The sequence below is a fragment of the Myodes glareolus genome, chromosome 3 (assembly GCF_982192425.1).
Source record: "Myodes glareolus chromosome 3, mMyoGla1.1, whole genome shotgun sequence".
NCBI classification, from domain to species: Eukaryota; Metazoa; Chordata; class Mammalia; order Rodentia; family Cricetidae; genus Myodes; species Myodes glareolus.
The window spans coordinates 127397844-127411965 of record NC_142028.1 but is presented as its reverse complement, the minus strand read 5'-3'; the positions used below and the strand labels follow the sequence as shown (position 1 = coordinate 127411965).

At 45.0% G+C, this 14122-nt stretch overlaps 1 long non-coding RNA gene across 1 annotated transcript; it reads left to right on the top strand.

Annotated features, from left to right (window-relative positions):
* Positions 1–4938: 4938 nt before the first annotated feature.
* On the top strand, positions 4939–13931 carry LOC146895047 (uncharacterized). Its single transcript, XR_015000803.2, has 2 exons — positions 4939–7850; positions 13333–13931. It is a non-coding gene; the product is annotated as an uncharacterized LOC146895047 (long non-coding RNA).
* The last annotated feature ends 191 nt before the right edge of the window (positions 13932–14122 follow it).

Genomic DNA, 14122 nt, shown 5'->3' with positions numbered 1-14122 from the left:
TGGCTATTACAAATAATGCTGCTACGAACATAGCTGAGCAAAAGTCTTTGTGGTATGGATCTACATTGTTTGAGTATATGCCCAAGAATGGTATTGCTAGGTCTTGAAGTAGATTGATTCCCATTTTTTTTTGAGAAACTGCCATATTGATGTCCAAAGTGGCTGTACAAAGTTTGCACTCCCAAGAACATTGGAGGAGTATTTCCCTTATTCTACATCCTCTCCAACATTAGTTGTCATTAGTGTTTTTGATCTTGGCTATTCTTACAGGTGTAAGATGGAATCTCAGAGCCTTTTGGATTTGTATTTTCCTGATTGCTAAGGATGTTGAGCAGTTCCTTAAGTGCCTTCGGCCATTGGAGATTCCTCTGTTTAAATCTGTGCCCCATTTTTTGATTGGATTTATATTTTGATATTTAGTTTCTTGAATTCTTTGTATATTTTCAAGATCAGCTGTCTGTTCAAAGTGGGTTGGTGAAGATTTTTTCCCATCCTGTTGGTTGCCATTTTGTCTTGTTAATTGTGCCCTTTGCCTTACATAAGCTTCTGGAGATCCCATTTATTGTAGATCTCAGTGTCTGTGCGACTGGGATTATATTTAGGAAGTGGTCTCTTGTGCCAATACGTTCAAGTGTACTTCTCACTTTCTTTTCTATGAGGTTCAGTGTGGTTGGATTTATGTTGAGGTCTTTGATCCATTTGGACTTGAGTTTTGTGCATGGTGATAGATATAGATCTATTTTCATTCTTTTACGTGTCAACATCCAGTTATGCCAGCACCATTTGTTGAATATTTTTTCATTGTATAATTTTAGCTCCTTTTCAAAAATCAGGTGTTCATAGGTGTGTGGATTATCAAGGCCTTTGATTTGATTCCATTGGTCCTCCTATCTGTTTTTGTGCCAATACCAAGCTGTTTTCATTGCTATAGCACTATGGTAGATCTTGAAGTCAGAGATGGTGATGCCTCCAGAAGTTACTTTTTTGTACAGGACTGTTTTGACTATCCTGGATTTTTAATTTTTCCATATGAAGTGAAATATTGAGGTCTTGGATTTTGATGCAGATTACATTGAATCTGTAGATTGCTTTTGGTGAGTTTGCCATTTTTATTATGTTGATCCTACCTATCCAAAGTATGGGAGATCTTTCCATTTTCTGATATGTTCTTCAATTTTTTTCTTTAAAGACTTAAAATTCTTGTCATACAGGCCTTGCATTTGTTTGGTTAGAGTTACCCCAAGATATTTTATGTTATTTGTGACCATTGTGAAGGATGATGTTGCTCAGATTTCTTTCTCAGCCCATTTATCACCTATATATAGGAGGGCTACTGATTTGAGTTAATCTTCTGTCCTGCCACATTACTGAAGGTATTTATCAGCTGTAGGAGTTCCCTGGTAACATTCTTTGGGTCACTTTATGTAAACTATATATCATCTGCAAATAGTGACATTTGGCTTTTTCCTTTCCAATTTGTATCCCTTGATCTCTTTTTGTTGTCTTACTGCTCTAGCCAGAGCTTCAAGTACTGTATTGAATATTTATGGAAAGAGTAGACAGCCTTGTCTTTTTCCTGATTTCAGTGGGATCACTTTGAGTTTTTCTCCATTTAGTTTGATGTTGACTGTCAGCTTGCTGTATATTGCCTCTATTATGTTTAGGTATGTTCCTTGTATCCCTGCTTTCTCCAAGACCTTTATTATGAAGGGGTATTGGATTTTGTCAAAGGCTTTTCCCACATCTAATGAGATGATCATATGCTTTTTTTTTTCAGTCTGTTTATATGGTGGATTACATTGACAGATTTTCATATGTTGAATTATCTTGCATATCTGGGATAAAACCTCTTGATCATGGTGGACGATTTTTCTGATGTGTTCTTGGATTGGGTTTGTCAGTATTTTATTGAGTATTTTTGCATCCAGACTGGTCTGTAATTCTCTTTTTTAGTTGCATCTTTGTGTGGTTTGGGTACTAGGGTAACTGCCGCCTTGTAAAAAGAGTTTGGCAATGTTCCTTCTGTTTCTATTTTGTGAAACAATTTGAGGAGTATTGGTATTACTTCTTCTTAGAAGTTCTGGTAGAATTCTGCATTGAAGGTATCTGGTCTTGGCCTTTTATTGGTTGGGAGACTTTCAATGACTGCTTCTATTTCCTTAGGGGTTATAGGTCTATAGGTTATATGTGTGTGTATGTATATTTAAATGTACACATATGTGAAGCACAATTAATAAAAGTTCAGAGAGAGAAATTGAGGTTCAACCTGAAGATCCAAAAAGTAAAGCAGCCAGCTACTGGCTCTTACCTCTACCTCAGTCCGAAATGGCAACCCTTCCTCCAGGAATCTTAGAACAAGACCAAGAGTGTGAGCTGTCTCCTTCCATTTTATATTCCTCTCTAGGACTGGGATTAAAGGCGTGCAACCACTGGGATTAAAGGTGTGCACTGCCTGGTTTCTATGATAACTAGTGTGGCTACTGGGATTAAAGGTGTGTGTTACAACTGCCTGGTCTGTAAGGCTGACCAGTGGGGCTGTTTTACACTCTGATCTTCAGGCAAGCTTTATTTATTAAAATATAAATGAAATGAAACTACACATATGTATGTATGTATGTATGTATATGTGTATGTGCATGAGTGTATGTATACGTGTGTATGTATATATGTATGTGTGTGTGTGTGTGTATGTGTGTGTATGTGTGTGTGTGTGTGTGTGTGTATTTAGAACTGAAACTCCTCCATGGTAATAATCATTTATATCACCCCACTCTGAGTATGGAAAGTTCTCAGCTTTATGGCCTTGTGAACTCTGCTTAGGGTCTGACAGTTGTTGTGACAGAACATCTCTCTGACATGTTCAACAGCTTTGTGGAGTGCTGTGAGCAGGGGGATTGGTCAAGCTTAGGTTACTTTGCTGTGATCCTGTAAATCGGGCTTCTTTGACTTCTGTTGGATCTCTTTACTGATATTTGAAAACCCTTCATATGCTGCACAGAACCTGATGGCCCTTTAACAGCCACAGGCTGGCAACGTCTTCACAAGCTTTTGTGGAGGCTCTTCTAAATTAAGAAAAGTTTCTTTAGTGTTCAGAATGCCTACTGTCTGTTGCAGGAAGGAAAGTCAAAGGCAGAGCCTGGGATGTGTTGGGAAAAGAAGACTGGCCTGGGAGATGGTACAGAGCGCCTCCCACCACTGCCTGATTATGAGACTGGAAAGGAAGAGGAAGCTGGCCCTCGGTGAGGCCCAGGGCAGCCTCTAGACTGCTAGCTCCCCTCACATTGCTCCCAGGCCATATGTCCATCTGCTTTCCTACAGCCACTGTTCTGGTCTGTCTTCTAAACACCCTCACATCCTTGCTTGTTTTCTGTGAGGTCTTGCTATATACCCCAAGCTGGTCTTTAAATTGCTGTACTCCTGTGTCTGGAATTATAAGCCCACATCATCATTCCTGGCTCTTTCTCCTTCCCTTTCTCCTCCTCCTCTTCTCTTCATCCTCTTCAACAATCCTTCTCCTCCCTTCCATTTTCTTCCTTCCCCCCATAGGCTCCTTCACCTAGACACAGCCCAGAATGGAACAATGAGTGTTGTCAGATTGTCCCCAACACTATGAGAACTCATTCTCTATTTTTTTCCCCACATGGTCTGGGCTAGAGGTCAGCTGTCTCCAAGAAACACTGTGACCAGGGCTTCTTATCCAGTCTCATACGCTGCTGCTGTCCCAATCATGCCCGTGAGTTTTTCCTGTCTGCTCTGGTTTTATTTCTGTATTAGTCAGATCCAAACCACACACAAACGTGATCAGAGGTGTGAAGAGTGTGGATAGATTTCCTGAGTCTGAGTCTCAGCCTGCCACTTACTATTAGCAAACCCTCTAATTTCCTCACCCTGTGCCAGCTTCCTAGGCTGTGACACCTGTTTGTTTTGCTAACCTTTTGTCTTATTGTCTTGGTTGAACTGTTTTTCATGGAGTCTTAGAAAGGGAAGCTGTAGCCAGAAGTTGTTTGCATGAATACACTCAAACTCACCATTCACACTAATGGTTAATCTGCACGGGTGGATTTAGATCTACCAAAGAAACACACCCTTTTAAATAAGGAGGGCACACTCTTAATGTGGGCATCACCTTTGCAGGGCCTGGGATCCGAGACTAATTAAAAGGAAAGAAGGAAGTGAGCGAAATGCCAGCCTTCACCTCACTCACGGTCCCACCCTGGAGCCCCCGATGGACTGTGCACCAAGATCACCCTTTAAGTTGCCTTTGCTGGGTGGTTTGTCATGGCATTGAGAAAGAGATGTGATTTTAAGCGTAGATGTGAACACAGTCGGTGACAGAGAGTCGAGTTTCTTTCTCTGAGGCGGGACAGACACAGGGTGAGCGAGTACAGGGTGTTGACTTCCTACTCACCTTGTGACTGCCCCCCAGGCTTCATGTTGAAGTCCTAACTCTGGAGGTGATGACAGAGGAGTTGGGGACCCCTTGGGATGGCATTAGTACTAGTGAGTGCCCTTATAAAAGCTAAGCAGAGACTCTCTATCCCTTCTGCGAGGACACAGAGAGAAGTGCATGCTTCCTTGCCAGATGCTGTGCCTGTTGGTGCCTCAGCCTCGCTTCCAACCTCCAGGGCAGGAGCAGTTCACATATTCCTGTTGTTTATGCACCATCCCTTCCTGGTGTGTACTGTCAGATACTGCCACAGCAAACTCCAGGGGCAAAGACCCAAACTTCTCCTCCCTCCCTCCTTCCCTCCCTCCCTCCCTCCCTCCCTCCCTCCCTCCCTCCCTCTCTCCCTCCTTCTCTTCCTTCTTTCCTTCATTCCTTCCTTCCTTCCTTCCTTCCTTCCTTCCTTCCTTCCTTCCTTCCTTCCTTCCTTCTTTCTTTCTTTCTTTCTTTCTTTCTTTCTTTCTTTCTTTCTCTTTCTTTTTGAGACAGGTAACTTTGTGCCTGTCCTGGAACTAGCTCTTGTAGACCAGGCTGGCCTCAAACTCACAGAGTTTCTGCCTCCCGAGTGCTGGGATTCAAGGCGTGTGCCACCACTGCCCAGCTCAAAGACACAGTATTTCAAAACCTACAAATCTGACTATGTCATCCTGCTTCTATATCCCCTCATTACCTTCAGGGCACCCTGGAATACAAAGTTTTTGTTGCCCATTTTTCCCTACATCACACCCCAGTGCAGAATTTTACTTGAGTTAGTACAGAGTTTGAAGCTTGCGACCCTTGCACCTCCCCAGTTCTGTTTCCCGGATTTTCTGATTTTGCTTCTTCTTCTTCTTGGTCAGTTCCCTTTCAACCTTCAGAGACTTCAAGTACTGACTCCTCCAGGAAGCATTCCCTGAACCCCAAAGTCAGGTGCAAAATGCTCTTTCTTCTTTTGCTTTCAAAGTTATCTTGCTGTACCAGAGTGGCAGGTTTCTGCCTGAGATGGGAGCCCCTGGGGGCTCCTGCATCTGGCACTGTGCAGCCCTGGGGTTGCTGATGGCAGGGTGTCCCATGATCAACATCACCATTCACTGTGGCTTTGTGAGCAGAACCATGTCCCCTGGCTCTAGATGTTTACAGTAGTGCCCATCTACACAAGCGTCCCTACTACATGACATTCCTAGGTACTTGAGGGTTGGTTGAGAGAAGCTTAAATGTTGTAGAATAGTAAAAGTACCTCTCCTACAAGAGATGGCAGGCACATCTTAGTCCACATTCATGGGACTCAGAAGGAGTCTGAGAAGTGGGCAAAGAGGAGGGACACGTCATCTGATGCGACTAAGGACTTTAATTGCAAGCAGCCCCGCTCCCCAGCTGTGTCAGGTGCTGGAGTGTCGTATGCTGGTGGCACAGGGATGTCTCAGACCTCTTCTTCTCCTGTGGTGGAGTTTCTGAATCAGTCTTCATGACTCCTGGCCACTGCCTTCTTCATCCTCTGGACACCCTCCAGCAGCTGCACAGCTCAGAGCCTACAGGATGCTCCTTCTAGAACCTTCAGGGTCTCCCAAGGTTACATGCCTTAAATATTGGCCAGTTATCGGAGAAGTTGAGTAACTGTTTCCTTTGTAAACCGTTTTGATGAGCACTTGCGTTCATATCTGAAAGAACAGAGGAGAAGACAGCTTGGACAAAGTTTTTTTTATTATGAATAAAAAATCTAATCATACTCTACTTAGGATTCCTATGATTGTTCATGATTCTGAAAACAGGCCTGGAGACATAGCTTAGTTGGTAGAGTGCTTGCCTAGCACAGAGAAAGACCTGGGTTCAATCGCCAACTCTAGGTTAAATAGGTTTGAAGGTGCCAAGCTGTAATCTCACCATGGAGATGGGGGCAGGGCAATCGGAAGTTCAAGGTGATCTTGCTGGTTAGTTTCTGTCCACTTGACACAAACTACAGTTATTTGGAAAGAAGGTACCTTGATAGAGAAAATGCCTCCATCAGATTGGCCTGTCAGCAAATCTCTAGGAGATTTTCATGGTTAATGATTGATATGGGAGGAGCCTGCCAGCTGTAGGCAGTGCCATCTCTGGGCAGGTGGTTTAGGTTGTATAAGAAAGCAGACTGAGCAAAGCCACGGAAAGCAACCCAGTGGGCAGCACTCCTCCTTGGCCTCAGCTTCAGTTCCTGTTTCCAGGTTCCTGTCTTGAGTTCCTGCCCTGACTTCCATCAGTGACAGACTGTAAGCTGTAAGCTGACGGCAAACTCTTTCCTCTCTAGTTTGCTTTTGACATGGTCTTATCACAGCAATAGGAAGCAAACTAATATAGTCAATCCTCAGCTAAATAGTGAGTCTGAGACCAGGCTAGGCTACATGACACCCATCTCAAATAAAATAATTCCCCAAATAAAAATAATAGATTTTGTTGGTTTGAGCTAAGATTGATTCCCAAATTATGCTAAGTACTTGAGATTTGATGGTTTGTTACCACAGCATAACCTAACTTATTTTGACTTATATACATACATGTAACTTATTGCGTGTTGTTTTTGTTTGGGTCATAGTCTAAGTGCTTATATGTCTCAGTTCCAACCACCTGCACAGTAGATGTCCCTTTCATTTTGCAGAGAAGGAGGGCTGTCAGCAGCACACCCAAGTGGCTGACTTTAGGCTTCCCAGTAGGGTGGTAGCTGGGGATCGTCGCTAAGACCCAGTAAGTAATATCAAATATATTATCAAATATTAAATTATCAAATTTAATTATCAATTAAAATTAATTATCAAATATAGTATCAATTAAAATTAATTATCAAATATAGTAGAGTCTGTAGACAGTTGGATTATAGGTTTTCTGTACCCACAAAGTCTTAAAGAAATTATCCTGGCAAGAAGTGGCTGGGGAGACTGAATTCCCAAGAACTAACTCAGGCTTGTGCCCATTGTCCCAAGTAAGGACTTACTGAAGGTCCGAGGGTGATCCTGTTGGGATTTTCTTGGAGAGTGGTAGCCAGGAACGTTGAGAGTCGACTCACTGGCCTTGCAACAGCAACAGAAGATCTTGGAAGCCATGTGTTGGGAAGAGAAAAAGGTATTGGGCAGCTGGATGTGCAACCCCAATCCCAGAAACCCATTGTTGGCTAAGCGGTGGGTCACACTGGTCCGCTCCCTCCCATTGTCAAGTCACTTACCAACCAGCTCCACCTTTGAAGGCCAGAGTTGACCTGTCAGTAGAAGGGTGACAAGCCTGTACGCTGGTGCCCCTCCTTCAGCCAGCAGGTAGTGATGGGGTCCTTCCTTTCAGCTCACTGGCTGAGTTCTTTCTCGAATGAGCCCAAGACTCATAGAGCTCACATGTGCCCGTCCGTTCTTTGCCAGCTTCGCCGACAGCAGATCTTCAGCACATGCAGCCCGTGCACAGATTTTAGGTGAGTTATCTTCTGCTTGCAAGGATGCTGAGTGGGCCTGCAGAACTTGAGGTTCTGCTTCTCGTTGGGAGAGCAGGAAGAACAGTTTAACCCAGAGGAACACGTGTCTACCTGTCACCTGCTGCAGTGATGGTGGCGTGGGTGCTCACGAGAAGTCCCTCTGCTCACTGTCCTCTTCTCCCGTGGGCCTCATTGGCTCCAGTGTATTTCAGTTGGGCCTAGGTCTGAGGGAGCAGGATCATGGAGTTCATTCAAGTCCCTCCTTCACTGTTAATTGCTGTGTGACTGTGGGCTAGCTCATGCCTGTCTCTGGGCACATCGGCAAGACAGATGGTTCACTGGGTCTGATGATCCAAAGCATTAGTCTACCACATTCCAGTCTCCTTTCTCTCTTCCATGTCCTGCTCTAGATCCCTCTTTTCTATCACAAAGACCTTGGTAGAGAAAAAGGATGACAGATGGGTTGGTTGGTATGGGAAAGGAACTTGCATGAAAACACCCTTCACGAACGGACTTTACTAGAAGAGATGGTTGAGACTGTGAGATCATGGTTGAGCCTTGAGGTGGGAGAGCATTAGAAAGGGGACAGCATATTACATCAGATACTGCACAATAAGGACTTAAAGGGAGAGAGAGGCTTCCCTTTAAAACCTGGAAAGGAGCTTCATTGAGAGGGATGGCTTAAAGTAAGAGACAGATAACTGTCATAGACAACCTAAGTCAGGGAGGCCCAGAGAAGAAACCTTCAGAGAAAAAGTCCCAAACTAAGGGAAATTGCTGGCTTTTATATCTTTTTAGAGGATATCAGGAGGGTCTGTACTAGTGTGATTTAGGTCAACATAGTCTATGTGACAAAGCACTGGAGATGCCAGGTACAGGGCAAGATTAGAAAATTAGGTGATGTTCGACACAGCATGACTTATTAACTCTCTATTCCAGAGAGACAATGGTGGGGGTGGGGGTGGGAGTGCACAGACCTGATTTCAAGCTGTGGGATGCAGCCTCTCAGAGTGGCCAGAATCTTAAAGGCTCAGGCCCATGATCTCACAGCCCCACTCTGGAAATCTGCATCATAGTTGTTGACTGTCAATCACAGCACCCAAGTCTATTCTACGGTGTCATTGCTGGGCTCCAGCTTCGTATCTACCTCTCCAACTTCCTTCCTGGGTTATTGCCTTGGCTGCACATGCTCTCTCGCTCCTCCCATAAGGTCTTCCTTGAGTGAGGCCCATAGCCTGCTAGTAGCCACCATGATGACTAATTTTGACTGTCAACTCATCATACTTGGGAAGACAGAACCCTGATTAAGAAGTTGTCTCCATCAGATTGGCCTGTGGGCATGTCTGTTTAGGGCATTTTCTTGATTGCTGTTTGATGTAGGAGGGCCTGGCCCAGTGTGTGTGGTGTTATCCAGGACCATGGTTCTGGGTTGTGTAAGAAAGCTGGCCCAACACAGGCAGGAGGAAGCAAACCAGTATACAGCATTTTTCCACGTCATCTGTTTCATTTGTCCCTGAAGAATCCCCGCTTTGGCTTCCCATGAGGATGAACTATAAATCTGCAAACTAAAACTCTTTCCCCTAAGATGCTTTTGGTTATGGTTGTTTGTCATAGCAACAGAAAAGCCAAGTCTAACAGTTTCCCTGCCTGCGCCTCTTCGGGAGAAGTGCGGAAGCACCTTCAGCTTGCCTCTGCCCACCTGAGGGCTGTCTCCTCTTCTCCCTTTTCTCGGTTCCAGCAGCCAAGCACATCTGTCACCAGCAGTGCTTCCCCAGATGTCTTCGGGGCGGTGCTCCCCCTCTTCTTCGTACTCCAAGCCTGTGCTCTCTCTCAGGCTGCCTGGTCCAGCCTTGTCATGTTCCACCTCTGCTAGGGTTCAGTCATTTGTATGTGCTCAGGTGCTCTGGGAAGAGGTCTCTGCCTTCTGTGGTGATCTGAGTGTAGAGACATGTTCCATGGACATTAGGGAATGGATGAACGAACCTGGATTTATCCTGCTCTGGCCCTGTGCATAAGCAGGTGATGTCACCAGGCAGCAGCAGGAATCATTCTTAATTCAAGAATGCCACAACTAGTAACCAGCTATAGAAATGACTCCTAAAAGTCTAGTTTTAAGAATGCCACAACTAATAGGCCACTTTTTATCCATCTGCCAAATGTTTGGGTGACTCATGGGGGGATACATTTGTGGACTCTGTGGTAATTCATCTGCTTCTCTTCTTCCATTGGTCCCTCTTTGGGAACAAGCCCTATTTATATCTAGAGACTGGAATGGAGAACCTCCCTGGCTCCTTTGCCCTCCTCACAGTTAATTATTTTTCAAAGCCTTTTGATTCCAATTTGTACACATTTTCCCTCTGCCTTCCCATGCCTATTGCCCTCCCTATTACCCTATCTGCCTCTGGTTCACGATCACAGACGCCCCTCCCCCATCACTTTGGCTCAATTGCAGCTGGAAGATCTGCTACGCAGCAAATTCCACCACTCTGTTTTGTGAGCTCACAAGGGCTTCCTGTCCAGTTGCATTTGCTTCAGGCTCTAGCCTGAAGACATCACCTGTCCTGTGCTTGCTCTTGGCTCACTCTCTCTATGCTCACAGGAACTCCCTATGCAGGGGTCTAACCTGCTCTTTCCAGGACTCACCTCCTGGTCCTCCCCTCCCTCTGCCCCACATTCCTCCTCAGGAATGTACTCGGGTACATTCCTTGTATTCGGGTGAATCAGGTTCTCCTTTGTGGTCCCTCTGCTTTTGGCCCCCCTGGATTGTGGCCTTTACCTGCCACTGAACAGTGTCTGCCTAATCTCTAGCAAGTGTCCAGCAATATTTGCTGAATGGTTATTTGCCCATGAAAGAAATCTGTGATTTCTGTAATTGGCCAATTAGAGAGGGGTTCTGGCTATGCAGTCTAAGCTGGTTTCAGATGTTTTATCCTGCTCCTCCCCACCCCCTGCTGTGATTACAGATGTATGACACATGCGCAGCTAAAACTGATGGTTCTAAAAAATAATTGTGGACTCTGAATCCATGATTTCAGTCGGCTATGAATGAGAAAGTTCTGAGCAAATGTATATCTCTGCTGAGCATATGCAGACTCCTATCATTGCGTAAGCCGTAGGACGTAACAAGCATTTCTGTAGCTCTAGGCATTATAAGTAGCCTGAGATGGTTTAAAAGGTAGTGGCGTGTGTATGTGTGTGTGTGTGTGTGTGTGTACATGTGTATGCATATGTATGTGTGTGCATGTGTATACATATGTGTGTGCATATATGTGTACGTGTGTGCATGTGTGTGTGCGTGTGCATGTGTGTGTAGGTTAGATGCAAATACTATGACCTATTTATGGGCCTTGGATGCCCATGTGCTTTGGGACTGATCCTCTTTGGGTAGCTGGGGACAAGCGTTTCTGGAGGATTTACTGCTGTCAAGTCCTGTGTGAAATCCTGAGGATCCTCAACAGGAGCAGGATTTTTGCTCTCAGAGACAAGATGGATCACCAGTGGCACCTTCAGATCTCTGGTTACACCCTAACTCAGGGCAGAGTGGGTGTCCACTCTGTGTTGGTAGAATTAATGCCTGGAGCTTCTTTGTTGAGTGACAGACAAACCTCCTCAGGTTCCTTTCTGCCAGTGGGTTTTTACTCTCTAGTTTTAAAACAGCTTCATTTGGAACTTCGCTATTCAAGTTAACGGGAAGTGAGCCAGCATGCTCGTGTTCACTGATTAGCTAGGGCAGGTCCTTTGACATTTGAGGATCCTTTTTCTTTTGTCTCTTCTGTATCTATGATGCAGGATGGTGACCCACTTTGTCAGAGGGAACTGTGAAGCATTATTGACAGATATTGGGGTTCAACCTTTTCTGAAGGTCAGAAAAGCAAAACAGCCAGCCACTGGCTCTTGGCGGCCGTTTGTAGCATAATTAAAAAAACTGAGAGACAGATACTGAGCAAAGCAACCAAGCCACTAGAGAACTTTTACCTCTTAGAGAGCTGAGCCTCAGAAATGTGACTTGTTCAAGGTGTCACAGGCAAAGGAACAGCTTGGACTTCAGTGACTCTGTTTTATTTTCCATTACTGGGAACAGAGCCTGTACCTTGCCTACGGTAGGCAGATTCTCTACCACAGAGCTGATCTACCTAAGTACCCTTAGTGTGGTGATGTGGGAAGCCAGCGTTGCTGCTGTCTACCGCCCCCTGAAGGCTGTCCTAGGACAGCATGTTCAGAAGCATCTGAGAGCTGATGGTGGGGGACTTAAATAGCAAGACTTCACCTGGAGATGGACAGAGTGCACATTTTTTACTTAAGTGGATGTGGGGGTGGGTCTTAATTTCTATAACACCTTTCTGTGTAATCTAGAGCAATTTTTCCTACTTGAAGTTCAGCGCATCTCTGTACAGTGGGGATAAGACCTGTCTGATGTGAAGGTCATGTGGCATGAAGGTCACATGGCTTAGCATGGCATCTTGCATACAGTAGGTGCTTACATCACCAAAATACAGTGACATAAAGAACATATAGGCTTTTTTGTGCCACCTGTGCCCCCTTTAGATGAATATAGGAGCCAAAGAGGAGAATTTCTGTTTTATCTTCAATAGACTGTAATTCTGAGGTCTCTAGAGACCCCACACCACATTGGCCAGATGAAACAAGGTCACTGACGTTAAACCAGCAGGTTTATAGATTTGGGGGAACCCTTTGGGGCCATCCAGTACAGAAGAGGAGCCAGGAGCCAGAAGGAGAAGCAGTTGGTGGAGGCGGCCCAGGGGCGTAGTGTTCTGCTGTGGGTGTTCAATGTGGACACTGCCAACCTTTAGAGCAGGGAGATTGCTCTCTCCTACTCTTAGGTCTTCCCTTTAGTCTGGCCAAGTGGATAGGAGACTGTGATGTCACAGAACTGACAACTGGGAATGGGGGTGACAGGGGTTCTGGACAGGACCACAGTTCTGGGAGGAGGGGGCCGCTGCTGACCTATGCAGTGGTTTGTTTCACTGCCCAGTATGTGTTAGGTTGTTAGAAGAGAATCTCTTGTCCTTGGATTAGTGGGCCAGCTAGGATGTGTTCTTCTGAGACAGCTGGACCTACTACTGTGTAGACGCAGGTGTAGGCCCTGGCTACTGTCCCATCTCCTCAATTTTCTGTGTGAGGCCACCTGGACACCTTTCATCTTCATGGCTTCTGCTGTTGTCCTAGGTCAGACATCTTTCTTTCCATAACTCAAAGACATATCGCCCTGGCTGAGCCAGTCAGAGCACAGGGCACTCAAGAAGATACAGCAGGGAAGGGGATGGAGTTCAGGTCAGCTTTGCCTTGTTCCATGCACTCACTATTGCGTAGTCACTGGGGCGCAGTATCAGCGCTGAGCATTTCAGTGGGTTAGGCACTGCCCCGTCTCGTGTTCTAGCTAAGGTTGTCTTCCACCCTGGAGGGAAGGTCTGGATTGCCTGCTACGACCACTTCAATTCTGTCCTGGCCTCTGTTCTGTCAGGAACAAGCTCGGAACCGGATGGAAGATTGTCTACACTGACGGGACTAGGCCCATTGGACAGCTGGCTTTATCTTCATCTGAAGGTCACACTTTAGCACCCGTGTCTGTTTAATCTACAGTGTAAAGTAAAATGCTCCCAGGTTCCAGGAAATGGAGGAGAGGCGGCCTTGGTTTTAGGCCGTTTTGCCCACCATACACTTTAAATACTTGTATCAGGAAATGAAAAGAATGAAATAAATTCCCAATTCAAGAATCAAGAAAAAACACGTGACTATTGAGATGGCTCAGTAGGTAAAGGTGTTTGCTGCCAAGCCTGATGACCTGAGTTCAATCCTCGGAACTCACATCATGAAAAGATAACCAATTCTTGCAAGCTGTACCCCGATCGCCACTTGTACAACCTGTCCTGCCCCCTCTCAATAAACAAATAATGGAATGTAATGAAAATCAAAAGATAAATACAACAAAGTAATAAAGATTGTCTGTGATTGAACCCGGAAATCACACAAGAGCCGAAGTAACAAAACCAAGCTAATAAGTCTTTTGGAAAAAAATTACAAACCAATAAAGTGGAAAAATTTGTTTAGCAAGAACTGAAATCTAACAAGTGACTTTTGTTTTTATTTCTGTAGTATTAGGGATCAAGTTTAGGCCTTCTGCATGCTGGGCAAGTAGCCTGTCAGTGAGCTCCACACTAAATACCTTCAGCAAGCAATCTATATTTTACTCATGTGATGCCCTATGTGCACTGTACCTCCTGATACCACCCATTAGGGAGGATACCATACTC